At 49.3% G+C, this 14,759-nt stretch overlaps 1 protein-coding gene across 3 annotated transcripts in view; it reads right to left on the reverse strand.

Moving 5' to 3' along the window:
* LARP1 (La ribonucleoprotein 1, translational regulator) overlaps window positions 1–14,759 on the reverse strand; it is a 773,488-nt gene that overhangs the window by 421,806 nt on the left and 336,923 nt on the right. The gene's annotated exons all lie outside the window — the stretch shown is intronic.

Genomic DNA, 14,759 nt, shown 5'->3' on the forward strand with positions numbered 1-14,759 from the left:
GAGGGTGTACAATAATGCTCAACATAACCCTCTGATAAATCCTTAGTGCTCTCCGGCACCACAAAGAGTAAGGAATTTTCTACTTTTACCTCTGTAAGCCTTTGGGGTTCCACTGGACTCTGCACACTATACCTTACTTTGGTATAGTATATACAGAGCCAGCTTCCTACACTCGGGTGGCAATGTTTCAAAGAGAAAGCATGCTTCTGACTGCTCCTCTAACTGCTGAACCCCATATCCCTCTTGATTAAGACATTGCATGCAGTGATGTCATCTGGTGGTAATGGTTAAGATTCCACCTCTTCATCTGGTGACTCTGAATAGATGTCCGGTCATCTGGTGACTCTGGATAGATGTGTGGTCAGTCACCCACTCCCTCTATCATTTGTGAAAGACCCTCTTTATTTTTCCAGTGTGAAGAATTCATCTCCCATATCCCCCTGTAGCTCTGGAGTGATTGTGTTTTCCAGCTCCTCTTGTTACTCTGTTCCAACATGTTCTCTTAGTGGAATGCTGTATATCTGAACAGGTTCGAAAGAGTTTGAGGGGTTGCCTCCAGTTGTGATCCTTGTCCTTGGACCAGATTGGCTCTTTGGGCTTCATCTAGCCCTCTGTTGTCGGCGATTGACAGCATTGTCCTTTTTGTCTACTTTGAAAGTTCTGACTCGGTTGTGACCCAACCTTGAGAGTTTATTACCTTGTGTGTGTGCCCCTCCAGAGGCATCTTCATTTGACCCTCAATCATTTAGAGTTCCAGTTCTCCTTCTTGGGTCTCCTTTGTTTCCGAGATGTCCTCCTCATTGCTAAATAGTCTGGGTTCTATTAGGGGCCGCAGGTCCCTTTGGGACAACGTCATGTAGTGTGCGCACCTCAGCTTCTACTGTGCCAGGATGGTATTGGGCAAGTGATCTGCACACACCAGACTATCCTCTGAACTACAGTCATTTGAGAAGCAAAGGTTGCAACCCTAATGCGCTTCTTCGCACACTTGTGGTGGAATTTGTGGCAAAACCTAAAAGGGGGTATGTTCCATGCCAATTTCTCATCCTACGAACACGCGGTCTCAGTCTTTTCACCTCTGTTTCTCTGTCATTTTCAGCATTTTCTTTGCATCTTCCCCTTTACAAGTAGTCATTGATACTCTTCCTGCAATAGTGATTTTCGGTGGAAACGTTTTTTGCTCAATGTAACCTTCAACCCCAGAGTTCACCCTTTGCTTCCAGACCCAAGTGCACAAAAAATCTTAAGATGGTCACTGAGTCAAGGGATTTCCAGGGCATACGTCCGATGGGCACAAAAAATCTGAAGATGGTCACGGTGTCAAGGGATTTCCAGGGCATACGTCCGATGTTACACAAGGAGGGGTTTAAACTCAAATAGTTAAAACTGCCCACAAACAAGAGGGGAGTGGGGACTAGAGGATGCCAATACAGGACCCAAACACTAGATGGGAGAGTAAGGCACACCATATGAATGCAGAAAAGATCCAGGCTGCCAAAATCTATTTGGTAGTTTCTAGTCCATTATAAATCATCTGTGCCAAAGAGGATCTAAAGTCTTCTGCTGGCAAGATCTTGCGGGCCAGGTCTTGAAGTTAATGTGTTTAACTGCCTAGCAAGTAAATGGCATTGAAAAAGCACAGTGATAGACTAGCTGAAAAAATCCTATATTGTTAGAAACAATTAACTCCACATCTAGATGAGTGGTGAGAAAATAACTACAGAAAAGCACCTGAGGTTGAAAATCTGCATCGCTAAAAGCATAAAGTGGCACTAAGATCCAAAATGTGCATAGGGTAGAGCAAATAAATGATGGTGCAGGCCCAGTCTACCTTTCAGGTTGTCCCTACGCAAAACATATTAGTGTCCTGTGAAATGTTGAGAGTATGATGCCTACTGTCAAAACCAAAGAAATAGAGGGAGGACACAGAAAATAGAGCGTTGTGAGGAACAATGCCTGAAAAAGGCCCACATCTGCAGAGAGCATTGCCAATAAAGATCAGGCATCCAAGGGATGGAATATGGTACTTACCAGTATTCATCTGTTCTTGGCATGTAGGGCTGCTGACATTCATATCTGTGCATAGATCGCCGCCTAGTGTTGGGTCCGGATGATTGCACATTTTTGTCCTGGAAGAGTAAGTATCACAAGATAGGTGGCTCCTCCTTCGGACTACAGTGCGCATGGGCATCCTCAGATTGTTTTTCGCCATTGTGGCAGAGATGGAGTGTAGTATAGTAAGAGATGGCCATGCAAAGAGGGAGTGCTGCAGCTGCGGCAGGCACCGGGAGGTGGGTGGGAAATATGAATGTCATTAGCCCTACATGCCAAGAACAGATGCATACTGGTAAGTAGCATATTCCGTTCGAGGCATGTGGGCTGCTGAATTCATATCTGTGCATAGAAAGTGTAGCAGTATCTCCCTTAACGGTGGCTACCCGAGCTCGACTCGACAGCTTTAATCTTCGATGTCGACTCGAAGGTCTTTGGCTTCGAAGGCTGTGTTGGGGCTACGGCCTTCGGCTCGACGACCTTTGGCTCAAGTACTTTTGGTTCGACGACTTTTGGTCCGAAGACTGGTCGACGAGTTTAGGTTTCGATGGAACCGGTGCCATATGGCGTGTCTCAGAGAGCTCTTTGAATATGTTATTAGCCGGGCGGTATGGCGGGGCTGTAGAACTAGAATGTTGATCTTGGCTAAGGCCTGCTGGCGATGCCTCGAACCGAGTCTCTGATATCAGTATAGTGTCTATATGGGGCGGTGTACTCACGGTTCGCCCCTCGTCGTCATCTGAGTCTTCTTCCATAGCTACGATGTCTTGATCGTATTCCTCGAGATCGACGATTTGGTCCTCCTCTTCGAGGTAATCATCGGAGTTGTGCTTCGAGTATTGGTCTTAGTCTTGATCCGAGTCTTCGGCGCTAGCTAGTTCTTCCTCATCGAAGATATTATCGGGCTCTGGCGCCGACCGCTGCATTTCTTGCCTCGCCGCCCGTCGATTCCGGACAGTCTTTTTCAACCGGAACTGGACACAGGCCAGGCAACTATCTTCCTTGTGATCTGGAGATAGGCATCTGTTGCACACGGGATGCTTATCTGTGTGCGGGAACTTAGAGTTGCACTGCGGGCAGTATTTGAATGGACTTCGTTCCATCGACGGCCGGTCCACGTGGTGTCGAGAAGGCCTCACGGGTACCGAGCGCTAAACAGTACCGACCGATCCGAAGGCCTTTTGGCATTTAGAGAAGTTAGTTAATTCCGAACTTGGAGTGTTGGAATGTACATTCGAACCCAAAGGCGGAAAAAAACAATCTGAGGATGGAGAGGATGCCCATGTGCACTGTAGTCCGAAGGAGGAGCCACCTATCTTGTGATACTTCGAAGACTCTTCCAGGACAACAATGTGCAAACATCCGGACCCAACACTAGGCTGCGATCTTATAACAGATATGAATTCAGCAGCCCACATGCCTCGAACACAGCATTTACTGTGCAACCTTAGAGGCCCTGTAACTTTAACACACAGCCATTGCAGGCTGCGTGTTTTGGTGCAGAACAAAGTGAAGAGTCGACATAGTACACATCCCTGTGTGCCATGTCTACAACCCACTCCCCTGGCCTAGGTCAGCCAACCCTCTAGCTGGGTGCCCTATACCAGTGGCGAGGCTACAGGTGCATGAGCCCTGTACCCCTACAGTGTCTAAGCTAATACTTAAACATTGTATGTGCGGTAATGCCATTAAGAGTATATGGTGCTGGGAGTTTGTCATTAGGAACTCCACAATACCATAATGGCTTTACTGAAAACTGGGAAGTTTGGTTCCCACCCGTTCTGACCCACGCTTTGGGCGGGAGAACAGGCGGGAAAACCAAGTGAGGGAGGGAAGTGTGCTCACCTTTGCCAACCACACCCCTCTGGCGGCGGAGGCTAGGTGTAGCACAACTCTCAGTACCTGCCATCCTGAAGAGGGGGGGACCCGGCCAGAGAGGCATACGCCGCCCTCCCATGAGAGGGTGGCATATTAGGGGGTACCCACCCCAAGGAAGGGACCCATTGGTCCCAACTCTTACTTACCTGTAACACTCCTAAATCTAGTATTAAGGGGAAACCTTGAAACCTCAGACAAGAACTGAAGCAGTGCTGAAACTAAAGAGGATGTCCACTGACTTGGCCCCAGTCCACCCATCCTGTCCATACCTCGAACCTCCTCCAGCGAAATCCTGGTGTGTCCTGCAGGAAGCAGAATCAAGAGCTTAAAGGACCTGCTCTGCCTTCAAAACTCAAGACTTGTTCTCCCCATGTGCACCTGATTTGCTCACCAACAGATTCTGGCCCCAGCCAAAACCGTGGGTCTGCACCACTCTCCATCAGGCGCCCACGGCCCGAGTTAGAGTTGCCCAACTCCATGAGGAGGTCTCCCCTGCCATTCTGACATCTGGTGATTCCTGACCTGCCTCAAGTATCCAAGCAGAGCCTGCAGCCCCAAAGCTGGTAAGAAAACCTGATGCTTAAAGACAACAGACTGTGTCCCAGCATCCCAAAGTACCTCTCCAACCGGTGGTTGTAGGAAACTGGCTCTATATTTACTACACCAAAATGAGGTATAGTGTGTAAAGAGGCCGAGTGACCACAGAGGTAGGCAGAGGTTAGTTACATAGAACCTTACTCTCTATTTCTGGTAGAGTGGTCGAGCAATAAGGCAGTATCAGAGGACAGTGTTAAGCATTTGATGTAAATACTGTGGAAGTCTCACGCACTCCTCCTTTGTTTTGGTAAGTAAACTTGAATAAAAAGGTGGGTGGTGCGGGTGGATTAATCCTCCTGAGAGAGAGGATATGGAAATATAGGAATAGCGCTATCCTCTGCGATAGAGGGGCGTCCCCCAATTCACACTCTAACAATAAAGTTTCTTGAATGTTTGAAAAATTGAAAAGTGCTTTCAAAAAATTGAGTTTTGCAATCTGAAATTTTATTCACTAGAATTTATTTTTTTGATGAATTTTAACTTCTTGTTAATTCCATATCATTAAAACATGATTTTCTTCAATAAATCTCTTGGATTTTGTTAATTTACCCAATGCATTTCGGGCCTTTGCCCTTCATCAGGGGTATTACTACAAAAATCAAAAAACAAATAACCAATAGTCAATAAAGAAATAAAGATGTAGTATACTGTATAAATGTAAGTTGTTTGAGGTTAGACTGTAAGGAACCTGTTCCTTGACTGACATTGGCTGGTTCCTCGATAAGAGAATACATTCTGTGTGTTTCATGAAGTGAAAATGCTGAAGTATGTCTGCTGAGCCAGCCTGCTTCGACATTGTCCTTCCCTGGTAGGTGTAAGGCTAGCAGGTCTATTTTGAGTGGGATGGCCCATCTCCATATTTCCTGTGCTAGGTTGGATAGGGAGACTAATTGTGTTCCTCCCTGTTTGTTGATGTAGAACATTGTTGTTATGTTGTCCGTTTGTATCAACACTCTCTGGTTGTACAGTTGTTTCTGGAATGCCTTCAGGGCGAGAAACACTGTCTTCCTTTCCAGGTAGTTGATGTGTCTGACCTCATCTGCTGGAGTCCACAGACCCCTCACCTTGAGCTTGTTCATGTGTGCTCCCCATCCCATCTGGGATGCGTCTGTGGTGATTGTCACCGTTCGGGTTGGTGGTGTTAAAGGCTTCCCTTTTGTTATGTTCTCCCTGTTCCACCACGTTATCTCCTCCTGCACTGCATGCGTTACAACCACTAGATCTTCCCAACTACCTGTAGCTTTCGACCATTGTTGTTGCAGCCACTCCTGGAATGGTCTCATGTGGAGCCGTATATTGGGGACCAGGTGTATGCAGGACGCCATCACCCCCATTATCTTGCTCGCTGTCCTCACTGTCAGAGCTCGCCCTTTCTGGTAGTGGCATGTCTCCTTGAGCAGGACTAGTGTTCTCTTGTCGCTGGGGAACACCTTCCGCTGTATGGTGTTGATCTGTGAACCCAGGAAGATCTTCACTTGCTCTGGTTCCATCGAGGATTTCCCCTAGTGTATGGAGAATCCCAGGTCTGTCTTGGTTTGTGACCTGCTGTGCGTGTTCCTTGCATGTCCTGTGTGAACTTGCTTTTATTAGCCAGTCATCGAGGTAAGGGTATACATGAAACCCTTCCCTGCGCAGGTACGCTGCCACGGCCGCCAGACATTTGGTGCAGACCCTTGGTGCAGACTTTAGTCCGAAGGTTAGGGCTGTGAACTGGTAGTGTTCTTTGTTGATGGTAAATCTTAGTAGATGTTTGTGCGGCCTGTTCATGGGAATGTGCAGGTAGGCATCTTTGAGGTCTATGGTGGACATGAAGTCTCCATCCCTTATCTGAGGAATGACCTCTTGTAGGGCTGTCATCTTGAATTTTTGTGTCCCTATATATTTGTTTAGGAACCTTAGATCCAGGATGGTCTTAGCGTTTCGTCCACTTTTGGTACTAGGAAGTAGTTTGAGTACACTCCCTTGTCCCTTTCTCTGAATGGAACGAATAGTTTACCTGTCGGTGAAGTTTTGCAGATTGAAGATCTTTCTGGATTCACTATGCTGTGCATATTCCGCTATCTGGTGGTTGGGTCCGGAATCGTAGTCTTTTTTCTCCTTTTTTCGTAGCCCAGGTGGGCGTCGACGTCCCACCATTTGGTATACCTTCGGTGACGTCGGCATGCTTCCGGCGGAAGCTCCCACCCTTGGGCGCCATCTTCGGATTCTTTTTTATTTTTTTATTTGTCCTTGTAGTGAATCCATGGCTATGTTTGTTAAACCTTTCTCCAACGTAATTCTTTTCACGCATCTTGTAAGCTTCAACTTGCTTTCTATTCCATGTGTTTCCACCTTCTCCAGCCTCATCTTTCTGGCGGAGGCGGGTGGGTTCGCTAGTGAATCCAGAAAGATCTTCAAGCTGCAAAACCACACCGACAGGTAATAAACTATTCGTTTTGCAGCATGAATCTTTCTGGATTCACAATGCTGTGCAAATATTTTGTAGCGGTTTCGTTACTTTTGTGGTGGCTGGGTGGAAGATGAGCGTTGGTTGTTGAAGCACTCTTTTTCCTACTTGTGCTTCCTTTTTCATCTGTACATCCACGCAATAGTGCTTAGTGAACGTGTGCACTGAAGCCCATGTTGCCGCCAGGCATATGTCCTGAAATGGTGTGTTGGCCAGAAAAGCAATTGTTGCTCCTTGCTTTCTAGTCTAGTGGGCCTGTGCCCCTCCTGTTAGCTCCTGGCCCACTTGCTTGTGGCATAATTGTATCGTTTGTGCGATCCATCGAGCTATGGTGTTCTTAGTTACTGGTCTACCCAGGTAACTGTTTGCGAAGGATACGAAGAACTGTTTTGTCTTCCTGTGTTCCTTCGTCGTCCTTAGTCCTTTCAATGTAGTGCATCACTGCCCTTCTTGCGTCTAGAGTGTGGAGCGCCCTCTCAGCGCTTGTCGTGGGGTTCTGGAAGAAGCTAGGAATTTGAATACTCTGATTCATGTGGAACCTTGACACCACCTTTGGCATGAAGTGCGGGACTGTTCTCATTACGAACCTGTGTATCTGGATGTAGGGTTCCTGCAGGGTTAGTGCCTGTAGTTCGCTCACCCTGCGTAGCGAGGTGATTGCTACCAGGAAGGCCGCTTTGTCAGCATTTGCAGTGATGCCTTGTGGATGGGTTCGAAAGGTGCTTTCATGAGCTGTCAGTACCACATTCAGGTTCCAAGCCGGCGGCTGCATCCTTTTTGGTGGCGCTATTCTTTTAGCCCATTCCAGGAATCTTTTTACTACTTGATATGTAAAGAAGCTTCTCCCCGTTTCTCCTCTTGTGTATGTCACAATCTCTGCCAGGTGTACCCTCAGCGAGGATGAGCTTAGCTTTTATTAGGTGCGTGAGGTATATTAGCACCGTTGATTCCCTGGTCAGCTTTCTATGGAATTTTTTCTTGCAGCACCATTGAATCTTTTCCATTTTTCCCCATAGCACTTGCGTGTGCTGGGCCTTCTTGCCTCCCGCAGCACCCGCAGGGTGCTCACTGGTAGTTTTAGATGTGCGAACTCCGAGTCCTCAGGAGCCAAGCTGAGGCTGAGGCTCTCCGGCTCTGGGTGTAAAACTTCTCAGTTTTCCAGGGAGAGTAGGTCTCTTCTTTTTAAGAACTTGTGGGGTGGGCCCTGCGCCATCTCCATTATCTGTGAGTACCAGGTCTGCATGGCCCATTGTGGTGCCACCAGGATGAGTGTCATGTTGCTCATCATGCCTTTGTTGAGAACCCTGGGGATCAGTGGTATCGGGGGAAAAGCGTAGGCAAATGTTTTTGACCAGCTTATCCATAGGGCATTAACCTGGGACAGTGCCTCTGGTTGTCTGGATGCAAAGTACTGGCATTTTGCATTCTGGCGTGTTGCAAACAGGTCTATTGTCGGAATAGTCTGTTTCCTGTATGTTGAGTTCCCACTCGTGGGATGCTGAAGTCTGCCTGCTGAGCCAATCTGCTTCTACATTGTCCTTCCCTGGCAGGTGTATGGCTAGCAGGTCTATTTTGAGTGGTATTGCCCATCTCCAGATTTCCTGTGCCAAGTTTGACAGAGGGAATGATTGAGTTCCCCCCTGCTTGTTGATGTAAAACATCGATGTGGTGTTGTCTGTTTGTATCAGCACCTTTTGGTTGTACAGTTGTTTCTGAAAGGCCTTGAGGGCAAGCAACACTGTTTTCAGTTCTAGATAATTGATGTGTTTGACCGCATCCGCTGGGCTCCACAGACCCCTTACTCTGAGCCTGTTCATGTGTGCGCCCCATCCCTTCTGGGATGAGTCTGTGGTGATGGTCACTGTTGGGTCCGGTGGCGTTTGAGGTTTCCCTATTGTTATCCTCTCTTTGGTCCATCACTTCATTCCTTCCTGCACCTTGTGCGTTACAACCACTAGATCCTCCCAACTTCCTGTAGCTTGTGACCATTGCTGTTGCAGCCACTCTTTGAGTGGTCTCATCTGCAGGCGTACATTGTGGACCAGTTGTATGCACGACGCCATCATTCCCAAGATCTTGCTCCCTGTCCTCACTGTCCGAGCTCGCCCCTTCTGGTAGGCACGTTTCTCCCTCAGTAGGCTGAGTGTCCTCTTTTGGCTGGGTAACACCCTGCATTGGACAGTGTTGTTTTGAGCTCCCAGGAAGATCTTTACTTGCTCCGGTTCCATCGAGCATTTTCCCCAGTGTATGGAGAATCCCAGGCTTGCTAGCGTTCTTGTGACCTGTTCTGCATGATCCTTGCATGTCCTGTAAGAGCTTGCCTTTACGAGCCAGTCGTCGAGGTAGGGGTACACGTGTATCCCCCTCTCTTCGCAGATGTGCGGCCGCTGCTGCGAGGCATTTGGTGAATACCCTTGGTGCGGACTTTAGACCGAATGCCAGGGTTGTGAATTGGTAGTGATCCTGGTTTACTGTGAATCTTTGCATGTGCTTGTGCTGTTCTGTTCATGGGGATCATTGAGGTCTATGGTGGTCTATAGGGACGTCATCTTTAATTTGAGACTTTACATATTTGTTTAGGAACCGTAGATCCAGGATGGGCCTTAGGCTTTCGTCCACTTTTGGCACCAGGAAGTAGTTTGAGTACACTCCCCTGTTCCATTCTTTGAATGGGACCGGTTCGATGGCTTCTTTGAGGAGGAGTTCTTGAGCTTCCTCTTGGAGCCCTTCCAGAGTGCTCTCTTTTCTTTGGCTTTCTGTTTGGTGGTCTCTTTTCCAACTCTATGCAGTATCCGAACTGTATGAAGTTGAGTATCCACTTGTCTGTGGTTATTTTCCTCCACTCTTGGAGGAAAAATCTCAACCTGCCTCCTACTGGTGTTACATGTCCTTTTGTGTCTTGTCCGTGTAGCCCTCTCCTCTGCTTTTCCGTGCTTTTCCCTCGGAGGGTTTGAGTGGGTGAGCACCTTTTCCTGTGTGAAGTCACTTAGAGGGGGGTTGTTCACCGCCACTCCTTCTCTGGCCCCGTCCGTTTCCTCTCCTGCAAAAGGACTGGCCCCTGTTCTGGTAGTTAGTTTTGCTTCTGCTGGCCCTGGTGACCTTGGTTGTCACCCTGTTGACCCTGGTGGAACGCCTGGGGTGGTTGTCCTTGCTGGTTTCCACCCCGTCCGTTTGGCCTCCGCGTAGGAGTGCCTCTTCTCATCCCCCTGAATTGTAGGGCCCCCATGGACCTTGTCGTCTCGTTGTCTTTCTTCAGTTGGGTGAGTTTCTCATCAACTGGGGCTACGATTGAAAGGGGTGTTCAGGATGTTGTTTTGAACCTCCGTCTTGAAGCCTGAGATCCTGAGCCAGGCTTGCCTTCTCTCTGTAAATTCCTATAGCCATCAGCCTGCTGGATGTTTCTGCCCCGTCCAAGGCTGTATTCAGGCACGAGTTTGTGATGCTTTTCCCCTCTTCCATGAGGTGAGCGGCTCTATGCTGGTGTTCCTCTGGGAGGTGCTTGAGCAACTGGTTCATCTCGTCCCAATGCTGGTTCCTGTTGAGAAGGGCGTTGGAGTTTGCCATCCTCCAGTGCATTGCTGAGTTTCTCTCAATTTTTCTGCCTGTTAGGTCCATCCTCCTGCTTTACTTGTCAGGTGGTGGCCCAGATGTAGAGACGTTGGCCCTTCTGGCCGTTGCGGCTATATTTGAGTCTGCTGAAACTGTCCCCTGGATGTAAGGGGGTCCTGGGAGGAGAACTTGTACTTTTTCTCCGTCCTTGGCGTGACTGACCTGCAGGTAGCTGGTTCTCTGAACGCCTCTTTGCCCTGTGCCATGATACTCTTCAGCATGGGCAGGAAGTGGCTTTTTGTCTGTGCGGGGAGCAAGGTTTCCAGCAGGGAATCTGCCTTAGCCTTCTCCTCCTCCAATTTGACTCCATAAGCTGCTGTAGCCTTCTTGTCTACCTCATAGTAGGCCCCAATGTCATCTGGCGGCGTAGGCCTTGAGGGGTATGTCTCCACAGCTTCCTCCAGGTTTTCGGCCTCGATGTCCTGCCAATCCTGGTCCTGAGCCGTCGAGGATCCAGAGTCGTAGCTCGAAAGCGGGTCCCCAAAATCACCCTCTGTGTAATAGAGGTCCTCCTCTTCTCCCTGCTCCAGAGTTTTCGGCGGCTCTTCGGCGTCTAACTCCTCGTGTTCCATCTCTTCGAGGACCGTCGTGGGCTTCGAAGGGATCCTGTAGTGTTTTATTTTGTCTTCGAAGTCCTTCTTCCTCTGGATGATGTTTTCCATCTCGGCCTCGAGCCTTCTTTTCTTTCTCTCCATCAGTGCAGCCTGCTCGGCGTCGAGCGTTTCGGCCGCCCTCTTAAACGGCCCAGTCGACGTCGAAGCGGCTCTCGGCTCCTTCAAAGTCAAGGATCCCTTTTCGGGAGCTTGCTTCCACTACCTTTGCTTTTCGCTGGTCTTTGCCGCCCGGGAGTCCTTCTCGAAGGATCCGCTGGGCTGTTTTTCAGGGACCGCAGCTTCGGTCGAAGATTGACGTTGGTGCTCCCTTCGAGGATCTAGACTGATTTTCGAGAGTCAGCCTCAGGTTTTCGAGGCCCTGTCGAGGGTTTCGGGGTCGTAGACTCTCCTACCTTGTCTGACAATTTCTTATAGGCCTCTGCGACCGTGGAGACATCTGGACCTTCAGCGATGTTGTCCTAGTCGGTGGAGAGGCCCAGGTCGTACAGTGACGGGGCCTTGCTCTTGCCCTGCATCGTGTGGTGACCTATCCTCTGTTTTTCCCGAATCCTCCGCGTCTTCGGCGTGCAGACTGAGCAGGCGTTGCAGTCCTTGCTCCCGTGGTCGATAGGCAGACAGAGGTTGCAGACCGGGTGCTGGTCTCTCTGCGCGTACTTGTGGTGGCAATTACGGCAGAATTTAAATGGTGTGTTTATTACTGCGCTCAGGGGTCCCCCTGTGTGCGCATTCTTCGTCGGACATCGAAGATCTCGAGGTTCCTCTCCTCCTTCGTCGTCCCAGCTCTGATCTTCTCCTGGTCTTAGTCTTTTCCTGAAGAAATTCGCGTAAATTTCTCCTCCAAAACTTCTGGAGCTTCACGCGACGATCCAGACCCATCGGCGGAAAAAAGAATCTGAAGATGGCGCCCAAGGGTGGGAGCTTCCGCCGGAAGCATGCAGACGTCACCGAAGATACACCAAATGGTGTGACGTAGACGCCCACTTGGGCTACGGAAAAAAAAAAGAGAAAAAAAGACTAAGATTCCGAACCCAACCACCAGATAGCGGAATATGCACAGCATAGTGAATCCAGAAGGATTCACGCTGCAAACTGGTTCAATGGCCTCCTTTCAGAGTAATTCTTGTGATTCCTCTAGTAGTAGCACTAGTTATTTTCCTGAATGCCCCTTCCTTTTTCGTTTTCTGTTTGGTGGTTTCTTTTCCAGTTCTATGCAGTATCCGAACTGTATGATGTTGAGTATCCACTTGTATGTAGTTCTCTTCTTCCACTACTGGAAGAAGTGTCTTAGCCTGCCTCCTACTCGTGTTACATGTTCGTTAATGTTTGGTCCGTGTAACCCCCTCTTGTTGGCCTGGTTGTGCTCCACCCTAGGAGGAGTCGTGTTGGTGGGCACGCTTTGCGTGACAGAGTCACTTTGAGGTGGGTTGTTGGCCCACTCTTGTTTGTCCTCGTCCATTCGGCCTCCCGCGAAAGGACTGGCCCCCAGGCTGGTACTGCCAGGTTTGTTTTTGCTGTCCCTGCTGTGATTGATTGTCGCCCTGGTGAGTCTGCTGGAATGCCTGGTGTGACGTTCCCGGCTGGTTTCCTCCCCTCGCGTTTGGTCTTCCTGTCGGGAAACCCCTTCCCATCCCTCTGAAATGTAAGGCCCCCATGGACCTTGCAGTTTCATTTTCTTTCTTGAGCTGGGTGAGTTTTTCATCCACCGGTGCCCCGAACAGTCTCTCCATTGAAAGGAGTGCTCAGACTGTTCTGTACTTCCGGCTTGAAGACTGACATCCTGAGCCAGGTATGCCTTTTTTCTGTGATTCCTATCATCATAAGTCTGCTGGATGTGTTAGCCCCATCCAAGGCTGTTTTCAGGCAAGCATTTGCTATATTTTTCCCTTCCTCCACCAGGTGTGATGCTCTTTGTTGGTATTCATCGGGGAGGTGCTTGAGCAGTTGTCTGATCTCGTCCCAATGCTGGTACCGGTGTCTGTTCAGTAGGGCATTGCAGTTTGCCATGCGCCAGTTTACCACTGCATTTCTTTCTATTTTTCTCCCAGTTAGGTCCATCCTCCTACTGTCTGGTGGTGGGCCTGATGTTGTTGGGACGTTTGCCCTCTTCCTGGCTGTTGCCGCAATAATGGAGTCCGCCGTGACGGATCCCTGGATGTAGGGAGGATCCTGAGAGGAGTGCTTGTATTTTTTCTCCGTCCTAGGTGTGACAGACCTGCAGGTCGCTGGGTCTTTGAACGCCTCCCTCCCTTGGTCCATGACACTCGGAAGCATGGGGAGGAACTGACTGAGTGGGGAGCAGGGTCTTTAAGAGGAAACATGCCATAGGTTTTTCCTCCACTAGTTTGACTCCATAATTCGCTGCTGCGTTCTTGATGACCATGTTATAGGCCCCAATGTCATCTGGCGGCAAAGGCCTCAAAGGATAAGTCTCCACGGGCTCCTCTGGGTTTTCAGAGTCTAGGTCCTGCCATTCCAGGTCCTGTGCCATGAAGGATGCCGAGCCGAAACTCGTTCGCTGGTCGTCGCCTTCTTCCTCGTACTAAAGTCCCTCTTCCTCTAGGTGTTCCTGGGACTCGGGAGTTTTCGGCGGCCCTTCGGCGTTAAACTCTTCTTCCTCTTCTATTTCGACGATCGTCGTCGGCTTCGACGGAATCGTGAACCTTTTCATTTTCTCGTCAAACTCACTCTTCTTTTGCAGGATGTTCTCCATTTTGGCCTCGAGCCTTCTCTTTTTCCTCTGTATCTCGGCGGCATGTTCGGCGTCAAGCGTTTCGGCCGATCTCTTTGACTTAGTCATCAAAGCGACCTTCAGAGTCGAGCGGTCCTTTTCGGGGACGTGCTTCGACGACCATGGCTTTTCGCCAGTCTTCGCCACCTGGGAGTCCTTTTTGAAGGATCCGCTGGGCTGTTTGTCCTTGGATGAAACTGCGGCAGTCGAGATTTTTGGGCGCCAGTACTCCCTTCGAGGACTTACCCTGTTTTTCGAGAGTCTGACTCAGGCTTTCGAGAGTCTGTCAGGGTTTGGGGGCTGACATCTCTCCTAACTCTTTAGATGCCTTACCGGTCTCTACGACCGTGTAGTCATCTGGTCCCTCAGCGATGTTGTCCTCTTCGTTGCTGGAGAGGCCCAGGTCGTGAAGCGAGGGAGGTTGGCCTTTGCCTCGCATGGTGTAGTTGGCGCTCTGTCTCTCTAACCCGGAGTGTCTTCGGGGTGAAGGCAGAGCAGGCGTTGCAATCCTTGCTCTCTTGGTCGACCGGCAAGCAGAGGTTGCAACCGGGTGCTGGTCCTTCTGCGCGTATTTGTGGTGGCAGTTAGGGCAAAATTTAAAAGGTGTTTTGTCCATTGCTGCGCTCAGGGGGTAGTCTGTATGAGCATTCTCTGATGGACGTCGAAGATCTCGGAGTTCTCCTCCTTAGTTATGCCAGCTTGGTGATCTCGTTCCTCAGAATCTTCTCCAATCTTGTGTGTAAGATTAGTCTTTTTCCTCTTTCCTCAAAAAACTCTGGAGCCTCTCGGTGACGATCCAGACCCAATGGCGGAAAAATGAATCTTAAGATGGTGC

The sequence above is a fragment of the Lissotriton vulgaris genome, chromosome 7, assembly GCF_964263255.1.
Source record: "Lissotriton vulgaris chromosome 7, aLisVul1.2, whole genome shotgun sequence".
In the NCBI taxonomy this organism is placed as follows: Eukaryota; Metazoa; Chordata; class Amphibia; order Caudata; family Salamandridae; genus Lissotriton; species Lissotriton vulgaris.